The sequence below is a fragment of the Pteronotus mesoamericanus genome, unplaced genomic scaffold (assembly GCF_021234165.1).
Source record: "Pteronotus mesoamericanus isolate MK-2021 breed Mesoamerican mustached bat unplaced genomic scaffold, CSHL_Meso_final scaffold_21, whole genome shotgun sequence".
NCBI lineage: Eukaryota > Metazoa > Chordata > Mammalia > Chiroptera > Mormoopidae > Pteronotus > Pteronotus mesoamericanus.
Window position 1 is genome coordinate 308667 of NW_026555310.1, and position 13216 is coordinate 321882.

General features: G+C 38.6%; 1 pseudogene; it reads right to left on the minus strand.

Moving 5' to 3' along the window:
- Positions 1-8896: 8896 nt before the first annotated feature.
- On the minus strand, positions 8897-9367 carry LOC129084516 (transcription factor BTF3-like; annotated as a pseudogene).
- Between the last annotated feature and the right edge of the window lie 3849 nt (positions 9368-13216).

Genomic DNA, 13216 nt, shown 5'->3' on the forward strand with positions numbered 1-13216 from the left:
TATGTTCCTTCATAATAACAATATATCAGAATGATTGTTGAATACTTTTGTTAGTATCATTTATAATGAACTGAATTCCAGATTTTAAAACTCACTGTATTCACCCTCTGCCTATGTTTAGAGAATCTGGAAAAATACGTTGTAACAATTACATACTTACTCTTCTGACAGTTCTTTACAAGGAACCTTGAAGGAACCACAATTCAAGCAATGTTGAATCTGTGAGTTCTGTGTGTACTTCTGATCCTTCTCTTGCATTCCATCTATTTCAACTGCCAGGCTTAAGCTCCACACAAACATGTGTGTGTGTATGTGAGACAGAACTCTCCTAGATTTTCATGGCTCCAGATATAATGAGCCCAGTCTCAGTCTCCTCTTCCCACACCAAGTCTAAAATGGCATCTGTTACTAGATTTCCCAGTTACTTTGTTAGTTCAAAGGAAGGAAACAGTGGTGAAGAGATAGGGAAGATTTCTCTCTAGTTTTGTCAGTGGAGCACCTCTGAATTTCCTGGGAAGAAGGCAGGCTTCCCTAAAAATTCTATATAATTAACACTTATTTATATGTATAGTTGACCAGTGCACAGGGAATATCTGAGTGAAAAACAAAATAGTCCTTGGTGAGTCAGCTTCAAAAGTTACTAATGAACTGGCATCAGTCTAATGAACAATGTAAAAACACATGTAGCAATGGGAAAAATGTCCTCAGAGACACAGAGGGTAGTCTGGTGTCATCTGAATTCTATTTTGATTTCTTTGTTGAATCTTTATATTTCTCCTAGAATTACACACTTTGGCACTTTATATGGAATAATTTATTTATCTTTGATATAACTCTTAGATATAGTAAGAAAAAGACCCCAGATTATCCCCATTTTACAGATGAGAGAACTAAGGAGCAATAGAATGACTGGACATGCTGGGAGAGCTAGACAGGTACATGCAAAAAAATGAGACTCAACCACCAAATCACACTGTACACCAAGATGAACTCAAGATGTATAGAAGACTTAAATATAAGTCATGACACCATAAAAGTCCTAGAGGAAAACATAGGCAGTAAAATGTCAGATATCCCACGCAGCAATATATTCACCAATGTATTTCCTAGGTCAAGAGATAAACAGGAAAGAATAAACAATGGGATTACATAAAATTAAAAGCTTCTGCACAGCTAAAGAAAACATCAACAAAATGAAAAGGGAGCCAACTGTCTGGGAAAACATATTTGCCAATGATACCTCAGACAAGGGTTTGATCTCCAAAATATATAAAGAACTCATATGACTCAACACCAGGAAGACAAACATCCAATCAAAAAATGGGCAAAGGACCTGAACAGACACTTCTCCAAGGAGGACATACACAGGGCACAAAGACATATGAAAGAATGCCCAACATCACTAGCCACTAGAGAGATGCAAATTAAAACCACAATGAGATATCACTTAACACCAGTCAGAATGGCCATCATTAACAAATTAATAAACAACAAGTGCTGGTGAGGATGTGGGGAAAAGGGAACACTGGTGTATGGTTGGTAGGCATGCAGACTGGTGCAGCCATTGTGGAAAACAGTATGGAATTTCCTCAAAAAACTAAAGATGGAACTGCCTTTTGATGCAGTTACCTCACTGCTGGGATCATACTCTAAGAATTCTGAAACACCAGTTCAAAAGAACCTATGCACCCCAATGTTCATAGCAGTGTTATTTATAATAGCCAAGTGCTGGAAACAGCCTACGAGCCTATCAGTAAATTAGCGGATCAAATACCTATGGTACGTTTACACAATGGAATACTATGAAACAGAAAGAAAGAAGGAACTCCTACCCTTTGTGATAGCATGGATGGAACTGGAGAGCATTATGCTAAGTAAAACAAGTCAGGGGGTAAAAGACAAATACCATGATCTCACCTGTAAACGGAACCTATGGAACAAAACAAACAAATGAGCAAAATAGAACCAGAGACTTGGAAATAAGGAACAAACTGACAGTGACCAGAGGAGAGGGGGAAGAGGTCTAATGGGTGAAAGAAGGGGAAGGATCTAGTCAAGGAATATGTATAAAGGACCCATGGTAATGGACAACAGGGTGGGGATTGACTGAGGGAGTGGAGAGGGGTGGGCGGGGCTGGGGAGATCAATGGTGGGGGAGGGGTGGAAATTGGGACAACTGTGATTGAACAACAATTAAAAAAAAAAAAAAAAGAATGACCAGAGAGAATGCCTTAGAGTGGTGGTGCAGGTTTTGAACAAAAATTTACCTGAACACAAAAATCCTCCCTGGCTGGTGTGGCTCAGTGGATTGAGTGCCGGCCTTCAAACCAAAGGGTTGCTGATTTGATTCCCAGTCAGCGCACATGTGTGGGTTGTGGCCCAAGACCCCAGAGAGGGGTGCGTGAGAGGCAACCACACACTGATGTTTCTTCCCCTCTCTTTCTCCCTCCCTTCCCCTCTCTCTAAAAATAAATAAATAAATAAAACTTAAAAAAAAATTCTGATTCTTTCCCCTTACTGGCCTAGCCACTTGTCCCAATATTTAAGAGGCTTACCAGCATTAATATACCATATGGTTTCACTTATATGTGGCTCAAAAGAATAAAACACACACAAACAAAGAAAATAGACACAGAAAACTGAGGGTTGCTAGAGGGGAAGGGGTTGGTGGACTGGGTGAAAGAGGTGAAGATTAAGAAATACAAATTGGTAGTTACAAAACAGTCATGGGGATGTAAAGTACAGCATATGGAATATAGCCAACAATATTGTGATTACTATGTATGGTGCCAGTTGGGTACTGAAAATATTGAGGGGAACACTATGTAAAGTATGTGATTGTCTAACCACTGAACTGTATACCAGAAATCAATACAAAATAAAATTGAAAGAAAATAAATAAATTTCAACCTGATGTTTGCACAGTGCTATCTGGCCTGTTTTTTTCATTCTTTCTGCTTCTATTTTTGACTTTTCCGGTAGACAATGAAAGCACTTTTGGCATTTGAAGCAATGGGGAGTTTTGCATCGCAAGTACTGAATAAAAAATTGCTTGGTTCCAGGATCTGTTTCACTTTTTGCTATGTTTCATTACTGTCCCATGGTCCTGAATAAAACTTTATCTTTGATGTTCTCTGCTTTTGTTTTTTAATTTTTAAAATTAAAAAAAATCATGTTTATTCTATTACAGTTGTCTCAGTTTTTCCGCATTTGCCCTCCTCCACCCATCCCACCCTGCCCCCCTCTCCCACAGTCAATTCCCACTCTGTTGTTCATGTCCATGGGTCATTTATACATGTTTTTGTCTAGTCCCTTCCCCTTCTTTCCACCATTGTCCTCCTTCCCCATCCCCTCTTGTCACTTTAGTCTGCTCCATGTTTCCATGCTTGTGGTTTTTTTGTTCATTAGTTTATTTTGTTGAATAGGTTCCACTTATAGGTGTGATCTTTTCGTATTTGTCTTTCACTGCCTGGCTTATTTCACTTAGCATAATATTCTCCAGTTCCATCCATGTTGTAACAAAAAGTAGGAGTTCTTTCTTTCTTTTTCTTTTTTATTTATTCATTTAAAAAAATGTATTTCTTTAAAAAAAATTTTTCAAATACGTTTGTCTCCATTTACTTGCTACCACTTTCCTCTGCCCTACCCACATCCACTTCCCCGCCTCAGTCCTTCTTCACCTAAACTTTGTTCATGTGTCCTTCACACATGTTCCTTGATCTGACCCTTCCCCTTCCCCTCCCTGTTACCCTCATCCCTCCCTCCTGCCCTCCCTCCCTCCCATTCCTGTCAGTTTCTTCTTTCTTTCAGTGTTGCTGGTCATATTTTCATTGCCTGCTTGCCTTGCTGCTTAGGTTCCACTTATAGGTGAGATCATATGGTATTTGTCTTTCACCACCTGGCTTATTTCACTTAGCATAATGCTCTCCAGATCCATTCATGCTGTCGCAAAGGGTAGAAGCTCTTCCTTTCTTTCTGCTGTGTAGTATTCCATTGTGTAAATGTACCATAGTTTTTTGATCCAATCATTTCCTGATGGGCACTTGGGTTGCTTCCAGCACTTGGCTATTGTAAATTGTGCTGCTATGAACATTGGGGTATATAGGTTCTTTTGAATTGGTGTTTTGGGATTCATAGGGTATAATTACATCAGTGGAATTGCTGGATCAAAAGGCAGTTCCATTTTTTAGCTTTTTGAGGAAATCCCAAACTGTTTTTCACAGTGGCTGCATGAGTCTGCATTCTCACCTACAGTACACTAGGGTTCCCTTTTCTCCACAACCTCGCCTGCACCCATTTTTTGTTGATTTATTTATGATGGCCATTCTGACCAGTGCTATCTCATTGTGGTTTTAATTTGCATTTCTCTGATGGCTAGTTACGATGACCATCCTTTCATGTGTCTCTGGGCCCTGTGTATGTCCTCCTTAGAGAAGTGTCTGTTCAGGTCCTTGCCCATTTTTTAATTGGATTGTTTGTCTTCCTGAAGTGGAGTTGTGTGAGTTCTTTATACGTTTTAGAAATCAAACCCCTATCTGAGGTGTCACTGGCAAATATATTTTCCAAAACAGTTGGCTCCCTTTTCATTTTTATGATGTTTTATTTAGCCATGCAGAAGCTTCTTATTCTGATGAAGTCCCATTTGTGTATTTTTTCTTCTATGTCCCTTGCTCTAGGGGACATATTGGTGAAAATGTTGCTGCGTGGGATATTTGAGAGTTTCCTGCCTGTATTCTCCTCTAGGACTTTTATGGTATTGCAACTTATATTTAAGTTTTTTATCCATCTTGAGTTAATTTTTGTGTATGGTGTAAGTTGGTGGTTGAATTTCAATTTTTTTGCATGTAGCTCTCCAGCTCTCTCAACACTAATTGTTGAAAAGGCTATTTTCACTCCATTTTATGCTTCTGAACACTTTGTTGAATATTAATTGACCATAGAGACATGTGTTTATTTCTGGGCTTTCTATTCTGTTCCACTGATGTATGTGTCTGTTCTTATGCCAGTACCAGGCTGTTTTGATTACAGTGGCCTTGTAATATAGTTTGATGTCAGGTATTGTGATCCCTCCTACTTTGTTTTTCTTTCTCAAAATTGTTGTGGCTTTTTGGGGTCATTTATAGTTCTATATAAATTTTTCAAATGTTTGTTCTATGTCAGTTAAATACATCATTGGTATTTTAGTAGGGATTGCATTGAATCTATAAATTACTTTGGGTAGTATGGACATTTTGATGATGTTAATTCTTCCAATCCATGAACATAGTATATGCTTCCATTTATTTGTGTCTTCCTTAATTTCTTTCTTCAGTGTTGTATAGTATTCTGTGTACAGGTCTTTTACCACCTTGGTAAAGTTTATTCCTAGGTACATTATTTTTCTTGTTGCTATAGCAAAGGGAATTTTTTCCGGATTTCTGCTTCTATTATTTCATTTTTGGTGTACAAAAATACCTTCGGTTTCTGAATATTGACTTTGTATCCTGCTGTTTTGCCAAATTCACTTATTAAGTGGAGTAGTTTCTCGGCAGAGTCTATGGGGTTTTCTATGTGCACTAACATATCATCTGCAAACAATGATAGTTTTACTTCCTTATTTCCAATTTGGATGCCTTCATTTCTTTTTCTTGTCTGATCATTGTGGGTAGGACCTCCAATACTATTTTGAATAGAAGTGATGAAAGTGAACACCTTTGTCTTGTTCCTGATCTTAGTGGGAAAGATTTTAGTTTTTGTCCACTGAATGTGAGGTTGGCTGCAGGTTTTTCATATATGGCCTTTATTATGTTGATGTATACCCCCTTTATTCCCACTTTGCTGAGTGTTTTTTATCATAAGAGGGTGCTGTACCTTATTGAATGCTTTCTCTGCATCTGTTGATATGATCATGTGGTTTTTGTCTTTCCTTTTGTTTATGTGATGTGTTACATTTATTGATTTGTGAATATCGAACCATCCTTGCATCCCTGGGATGAATCTCACTGGATCATGATGGATGATCTTTCTAATGTATTGCTGGATGCAGTTTGCCAACATTTTGTTGAGAATTTTAGCGTCTATGTTCATCAGTGAAATTGGCCTGTAGTTTTCTTTCTTTGTAGGGTCTTTATCTGGTTTTGTGATTAGGATAATGCTGGCCTCATAAAAAGAGCTTGGGAATCTTGCCTCTTTTTGGATTTGTTGGAATAGCCTGAAAAGGACAGGGGTTAACTCTTCCTTAAATGTTTTGTAAAATTCTCCTGTGAAACCATCCAGCCCAGAGCTTTTGTGTGCAGGGAGTTTTTTGGTTACTGCTTCAATTTCACCAGCTGTTATCAGTCTGTTCCTGAATGAAGGAGCAGAAAGCCTGAGTGTTGGAAAGCTATATGTTTCTAGAAATTTGTCCATGTCACCCAGGTTTTCAAATTTATTGGCATATAATTGTTCATAGTAATTTCTTACAATCATTTGTATTTCTGTGGTATCAGTTGTAATTTTTCCTCTTTCATTTTTGATATTATTTATTTGGGTTCTCTCTCTTTTCTTGATGAGTCTGCTTAAAGACTTGTCGATTTTGTTTATCTCTTCAAAGAACCAACTCCTGGATCTGTTGATCTTTTGAATTGTTCTTTTAGTCTCTATGTCATTCAGTGGTGCTCTGATCTTATTTTCTTTCTTCTATTGACTCTTGGCTTTGTTTGTTGTTGTTTCTCCAGTTCTTGAAGCTGGAGGGGTACATCGTTTATTTGGAATATTTCTCTCTTTTTGAGGTAGGTCTGTATTGCTATGAACTTCCCTCTCAGGACTGCCTTCGTTGTGTCCCATAGGTTTGGGACTGTTGTGTGTTCATTTTCATTTGTTTCCAGAAATTTTTTGATTTCTTCTTTGTTCTCATTATTGACTCATTCATTGTTTAATAGTATGCTTACAGTCTCCATGAGTTTGACTGCTTTTGAGTTTTTTCCTTGAGGCTGGTTTCTAGTTTCAAGCCCTTGTGGTCTGAGAAAATGCTTTTTATGATCTTGATTTTCCTGAATTTGTTGAGGCTTGTTTTGTGTCCTATCATGTGGTCTATCTTTGAAACTGTTCCATGTGCATGTGAAAAGAATGTGTATTTTGCTTTTTGAGATGAAGGGCTCTATATATATCAGTTAAGTCCATTTGATCTAATGAATTCTTCAGTTCCACAATATCCTTGTTGATGTTTTGTTTGGAAGATCTACCCATTTTTGACAGTGGGATGTTAAAATCCCCTACTCTCAGTGTGTTTCTGCCGATATCTTTCTTGAAATCCTCCAAGATTTTTGTTATATATTTGGGTGCTCCTATGTTGGGTGCATATAGGTTTACAATGTTTATGTCTTCTTGATGGATTCTTCCTTTGAGTATTATAAAATATCTTTCTGGGTCTCTTTTTATGGCCTTTGTTTTGAAATCTATTTTATCTGATATAAGTATTGCTACCCCTGCTTCTTTTCCTGTCCATTTGCTTGGAATATTTTTTTCCATTCCTTTACTTTCAGTTTGTGTAGGTCTTTTGTTATGAGGTAGATCTTTTGTAGGCAGCAGATGTGTGGCTCATGTTTTCTTATCCATTCAGCTATCCTATGTCTTTTGATTGGAGCATTTAATCCATTTACATTTAAAGTTATTATTGATAGGTGCTTATTCATTTTTTTCCCTTTGTACTTGTGATCCTCTCTTTCTCACTCTTTTTCTTCATCTTCTTAAAGCAGTTCCTTTAGCATATCTTGCAGTGGTGGTTTGGTGGAGGTGTATTCTTTTAGCCTTCTTTTGTCTGTGAAACTCCTTACTTTACCTTCCATTTTAATTGAGAGCCTTGCTGGGTAGAGCAGTCTTGGTTCCAGGCCTTTGCTTTTCATGACTTGGAATATTTCTTGCTGTTCCCTTCTCTCTTGTATTGTTTCTGTTGAGAAAGCTGCTAGCCGTATTGGCTCCCTTGTTTGTTACTACCTCTTTCTCCCTTGCTGCCTTTAGGATTCTCTCTTTGTCTTTGATATTTGCCATTTTAATGATGATGTGTCTTGGAGTGACCTCATTGGGTTCCACTTGAATAGGACCCTCTGCACTTCCTGGCCTTGTGAGACTTTTTCCCTTCTCCAATTAGGGAAGTTTTCCATCATTACATTGTCAAACAGGTTCTCTATCCCTTTTTCCTCCTCTCCTTCCTGTATCCTTATTATACACATATTATGTTTCAGGTTGTCCTGCATTTTCTTCTCCATTCTTTTTGAGTCTTTTTTCATTTTCTTGCTCTTTCTGGGAGCTTTTTTTCTACCTTTTCCTTCAACTCACTGACTCAATCCTCTGCTTCATTTAGCCTGATTTTGACTCCTTCTAATGTATTTTTCAATTCAGAATTGTATTCGTCACTCCTTCTTGTCTCTTATTGGTAGTTTCTGTGTCATTTTTCATGCTGATATAGTTTGTAATAAGTTTCTCATAGTTTCCCTATAGTTTTTGGTAATTCTCTTTGAGTTCACTGAGCTTATTAGAACCATTGTTTTGAACTCAATATCTGATAGTTTACTGGCCTCTATTTCATTTAGTTCTTTGTGGGGGTCCCTCCTTTTCCTTTGATTGAGAGGTGTTTCTTTTTCTTCCCATTATTTGTGAGACTCTTCTTTTTTGTATTTCCTACTTAAATTGATCTTTTTTTTAAACCTTGGTTTCAAACTTTATTCCCAGGCTTCTTCAGCTTAATTAGCTGCAAAAAATGATTTGCGTATAAACAAAAACTGAAAAGAGCTGCAGTGTCCAAGAGGCTAGGGCTTAAAAATATTAGAGATCTAGATTTTATCAGATCCATAAACAAAATTTGAAAAAGCAGTAATAATACAAAATAGCAGCTTCCAGTAACTTCTTCAAGTTTATCTTCTTCAGAAGTTGATTCAACTCAGTTTGCTTCATTCTCGGAAGTCTCATCAAAATTCTTTACAATATCTGAAACTTCATCATCATCATCCTCTCATGTAGCAAGTGGTGCTTTTCCATCCATAGATTGGGCAGAGCTTCAGCTAGTCTCCTTAAACTAGTAAGAGTGTATGGGCCAAGATGATTTAAGATGCTGGGTAGCATTTCTGTCAGCTGCTTTGTCTCAGCGTGGCCTGTAATGATGAATGTGTTCACTGCCAGAGTGTAACAAACTTTAGGGTTGTTAAAGTGGATCACTGTTCCTTGGTTTGTGAACATATTTACCTCTTCAATACCAGAGATATTGTTTACCCCTAACTTCTTTAAGGAGAACGGAAGTTTTTTAATCATCTGCAATAGCTGTTCTGTGAACCACCTTCTTCTTTCTACGAGCAGTGCCTTTCCCACAAATGCGCACTTGTGCCTACAGTTTGGCGAGTTTCTCTTGGTTCATGATAGTTTCTTTCATCTTGTTGGAGAGAAAATGGGGTTGTGCGGGGGACTAGCGTTGGCGCTTAGGGGGTCTTTGGCAGACCAGCTGAGAATAAGCGGGCACACACGGGGACATAAGATGGCAGCTGGAGAGAAATTGATTTGTTCTTGACTTCCTGACTTTGTGGCGTGAACTTCTATGGTAGGAGACCACTGTTTTTTTTCTTTTTTTCTGGATCTTCCTGTGATTATGCCAGCTGTTGACACCGTCTGACCTTAGGCAGTCTTTTAGAGACTTCCAGGAATCTACCATCTGTGTCTGTCTCCTCCATTTGTTAAACTAGTCACTCTGCACCCAGGATTCAGGCTTCGGCACCACAGGGCAGGGCAGAGTCCCTCCTGTGGGCAGAGCTATTGTGTCCTCTCACGCTGCTGCCACTTAGGGGAGTGGTCTGACCGAGACATATGGCTGCTGCCAAATGAGAGAGGATTCCGCACCAGCTACTCTCTCCATTCTCTCCCCAAAGCCTCCAACTCCAGTCTCTTCTGAAGTGCCTCTCGACCACTCTGTACCTTCCTTAGCGAGGTATCTACTATCTGTGGCTACCACCCCGTACTCAGCAGTCAGGCTTTAGCACCACGGAGTTGGCCAAGTCCCTCATGGGGGTGGGGTTATTGTGTCATCTCACATTGCTGCCACTTAGGGGAGTGGTCTGCCTGAGCAAGATGGCTGCTGCTGTATGGGGGAAGAGTCAGCAGCGGGATCATGCCAGCTACTCTCTCAGTTCTCTCCCCAAAGCCTCCTTCCCTAGTCTCTTCAGGTGTCTCTAGCCTACTCAGCCCTGCCTTTGCTGGATACAAGAGTAAGTGGCTGCAAATAAAAATTTATGCGTTGGCCTTTTAAAGGGCTCTTTGCTTCTCTAGCTGCTGGTGTCTGGCAGAGAGCAACCCTGCTGCTTTTCACAGGTGGATGTTATCTGTATACTTTTTAGGCTCAGGTGTTGTAGGGAGGAGATCTCCACTTATGGTTCAGGTCCCACTCTTCTTTGGGTGATCTAACTGCCCATTTCAATATCCCTGTGGCACTGCTTCCCATGGGCACCCAGCCAGCCTTCTTGAAACTCTACCGCACTCCTTACCAGTCAGGTTGTGCTAAAGCTGATTATTCTGTCTGCCCAAGGTTGTAAGGCTTCTATGTTGCTATTGTTCAGTTGTTTGTTCCAGGTGATTTCTCCACAATTTAGTTTTAATTCCTGATTGGTCCTGGGTGGAGGTCAGTGTCACTTTCATTCAGTTCTCTGCCATCTTGATCTCTTTATATAGGGAGTTTTAACAGCCATTTCTTCAAGCGAACTATTTTTACTTCTGTAGTATCCAACTGATATTAAAACTACTCAGTATATATTTTCTCAAGTAGTATAGTTTTTGTCTCTAGAAGTTTTATTTGAATGTTTTAAATAATGTTCATGTTTTTACTTTACATATTTAATCTTTCTCCTATCTTCTTCAACATGTGGAACACAGTTATAATTACTGTTTTAATTTTATTTTTTAAAATTAAATAATCTGTGTCATTTTTGAGTCTATTTGTATTGATCATTCTCCTCACCGGTTGTAACTTCTTGTTTCTTTGTCTTGAAAATTTTGTTTTTTCTCAGACATTATGAATTTTACCTTCTTGAGGGATGAATGTATTTTTATACCTGTAAAGATTCTTTAGGTTTGTTCTGGTTTAAATCAGTTGGAAACTGTTTTGTTCTTTTAGATTATGTGTTAATCTGTGCTAGACTGAACACAGAGCAGTGTTCAGTCCAGTGATTTCTTCCTCCAACACTGATGCAAGTCATTCCAAATAATACCCAGTAAATTATGAGATTTTTAATTCTGTTTGCTGTGAGGAGTAATCATTTCCATCTTGAGTGAGGTCAGAATATTGTTCTTTTTAATCCTTTTGGGTGATTCTTACCCTCAGTCAGGCAATTTCCTTACATGTATATACTGATTGGTTCTCAGCAGAGTGCTCACAAGGGGCCATTTATAGATCACTAGTATCTCCCTGTATGTCTCTCTCACCTCTTGGTACTTTTTTTTTTTTTTTGGTGAACTTTAGCCTTCCTGGACTACCACCTACATCTTCTCAACTCTGCCAGACTGATGGGCTCCAGATGGGTCCCTCTCTATCTGTGCTGTGTCCTGTAAGTAAGCTGAAGTAATCCTCTCACAGGTATCACTATCCTTCATTGCCTGATGTCAATTTTCTGAAAAACTGTGGTTTTGTATATTTTGCTTGAATTTTTTTGTGGTTTAAGCTGGGAGGGCATGTAAACTCCCTGTTACTTCATTTCAGCTTAAGCTTATTATTTTTCTGTGCTATTTTTCTCATATGAGAACATTTTCTAATGTTCTAGGTTTTTGAAAATCTGGAATGACTAATAAAAGTTGCCTTATTTATTCTAAATAGTCTTGTAAACATTCCTTTACTTTGCTTATGATCAAATTTCATCTCCTCTTAAAATTCGTTCTGTTTGGCAGCATTGTATCTTTGACCTCTCACCTGAAATCGTGGCACTTTTTGCTACCTAATGGAAGTTTATTATTATTTAGATGGGATGTTAGTGGCAGTAATATCAGGAAAAGCCTTCAGGAAATGAAATCTTGTAATCTAGTTGAGACATGAATCAAGTACTCATTAAATGCTAATATGTAGAAATGTTCATAATGCTTGGCAGCCCACCCTGGAAGTGGTGGGTTTTGTCACCCCTTTGAATGTGTCCTGCCCTTATGACTTGCTTTTCCCAAGTAATTGCTGTCATGGAATATTTAAGCAAAAGATGAGGAATATAACAACTGTAACTTTGGTTGGTTATGTCAGGGAGAGGGACAATTTCTCTCCTCTATCATTCTTTAGTCTTATGATAACACTGATAATAAAATAATGATATTGACACAAGACTAGATTAATAGTCTAGTGCATGAGAGAATTGTAATATGATGCTTATATTATAAGACATGACTCAACAAAATGATTAAATTAGGTAAATTTTTATACTTTTTAGGCCAAGAAACAATAAATTTGCGAGAACTTGACAGGACTAAGAAAGCTAGTACTCACTGGAAAGAAATATAAGCAAGGTCTGAGATTAGGTCATGTTTAGCAAAGGTTGACTCTGGGTTTTTAAAAAACTCTTGTGGTAAGGTTGCCTCTCAGCACTCAGGAGCAGGGAGAGCATTTATCACTTAGAGATTGATTTCCTGCATTTAGAGAGACAGGAGAACCAGAGAGCTCCTCCTGCTTCTGCTGCTTCTCAGGTGATTTTAACTCAAAATAATCAATATGCCATGTGGGACATCTTTGGGCAACCTGACCTGCCCTGAGCTCTGAAAATTTTTCTAAGTATTTGGAGAACTTGGAGAAAGAAAAAATGATTATCTGAAGATTTTAAATTTCCAGCTCCAGGTATAAAAAACAACAAAAAAGGAACACTCCACCTCCACAGAGACTATGATTTTCCCTATGAGACTGGTCTTCTGTGCAGTGGTCCCCACCCTTTTTGGCACCAGGGACTGGTTTTGTGGATGACAATTTTTCCATGGATTTCAGTGAGGTAGGGTCAGGGGTGAGGGGTGTGGAGACAGGAGTGGAGCTCAGGCCAGGGAAGGAGTTGGGTGACAGGAGGCGGAGCTTAGGTGATAATGTGATTTGCATCCATGGACAAGGAGGATGGATGTTGAGGACGCCTGACAGGATTGAAACTTCTGGAAACCAACCCGAATCTAATCCTGTGGATGAATTAATTTTAATGCAAATTGAATTTATACCTTCCAAGGATTACTAGAGGATACATGTGGGTAGTTTCCATTGAAGTCCCAT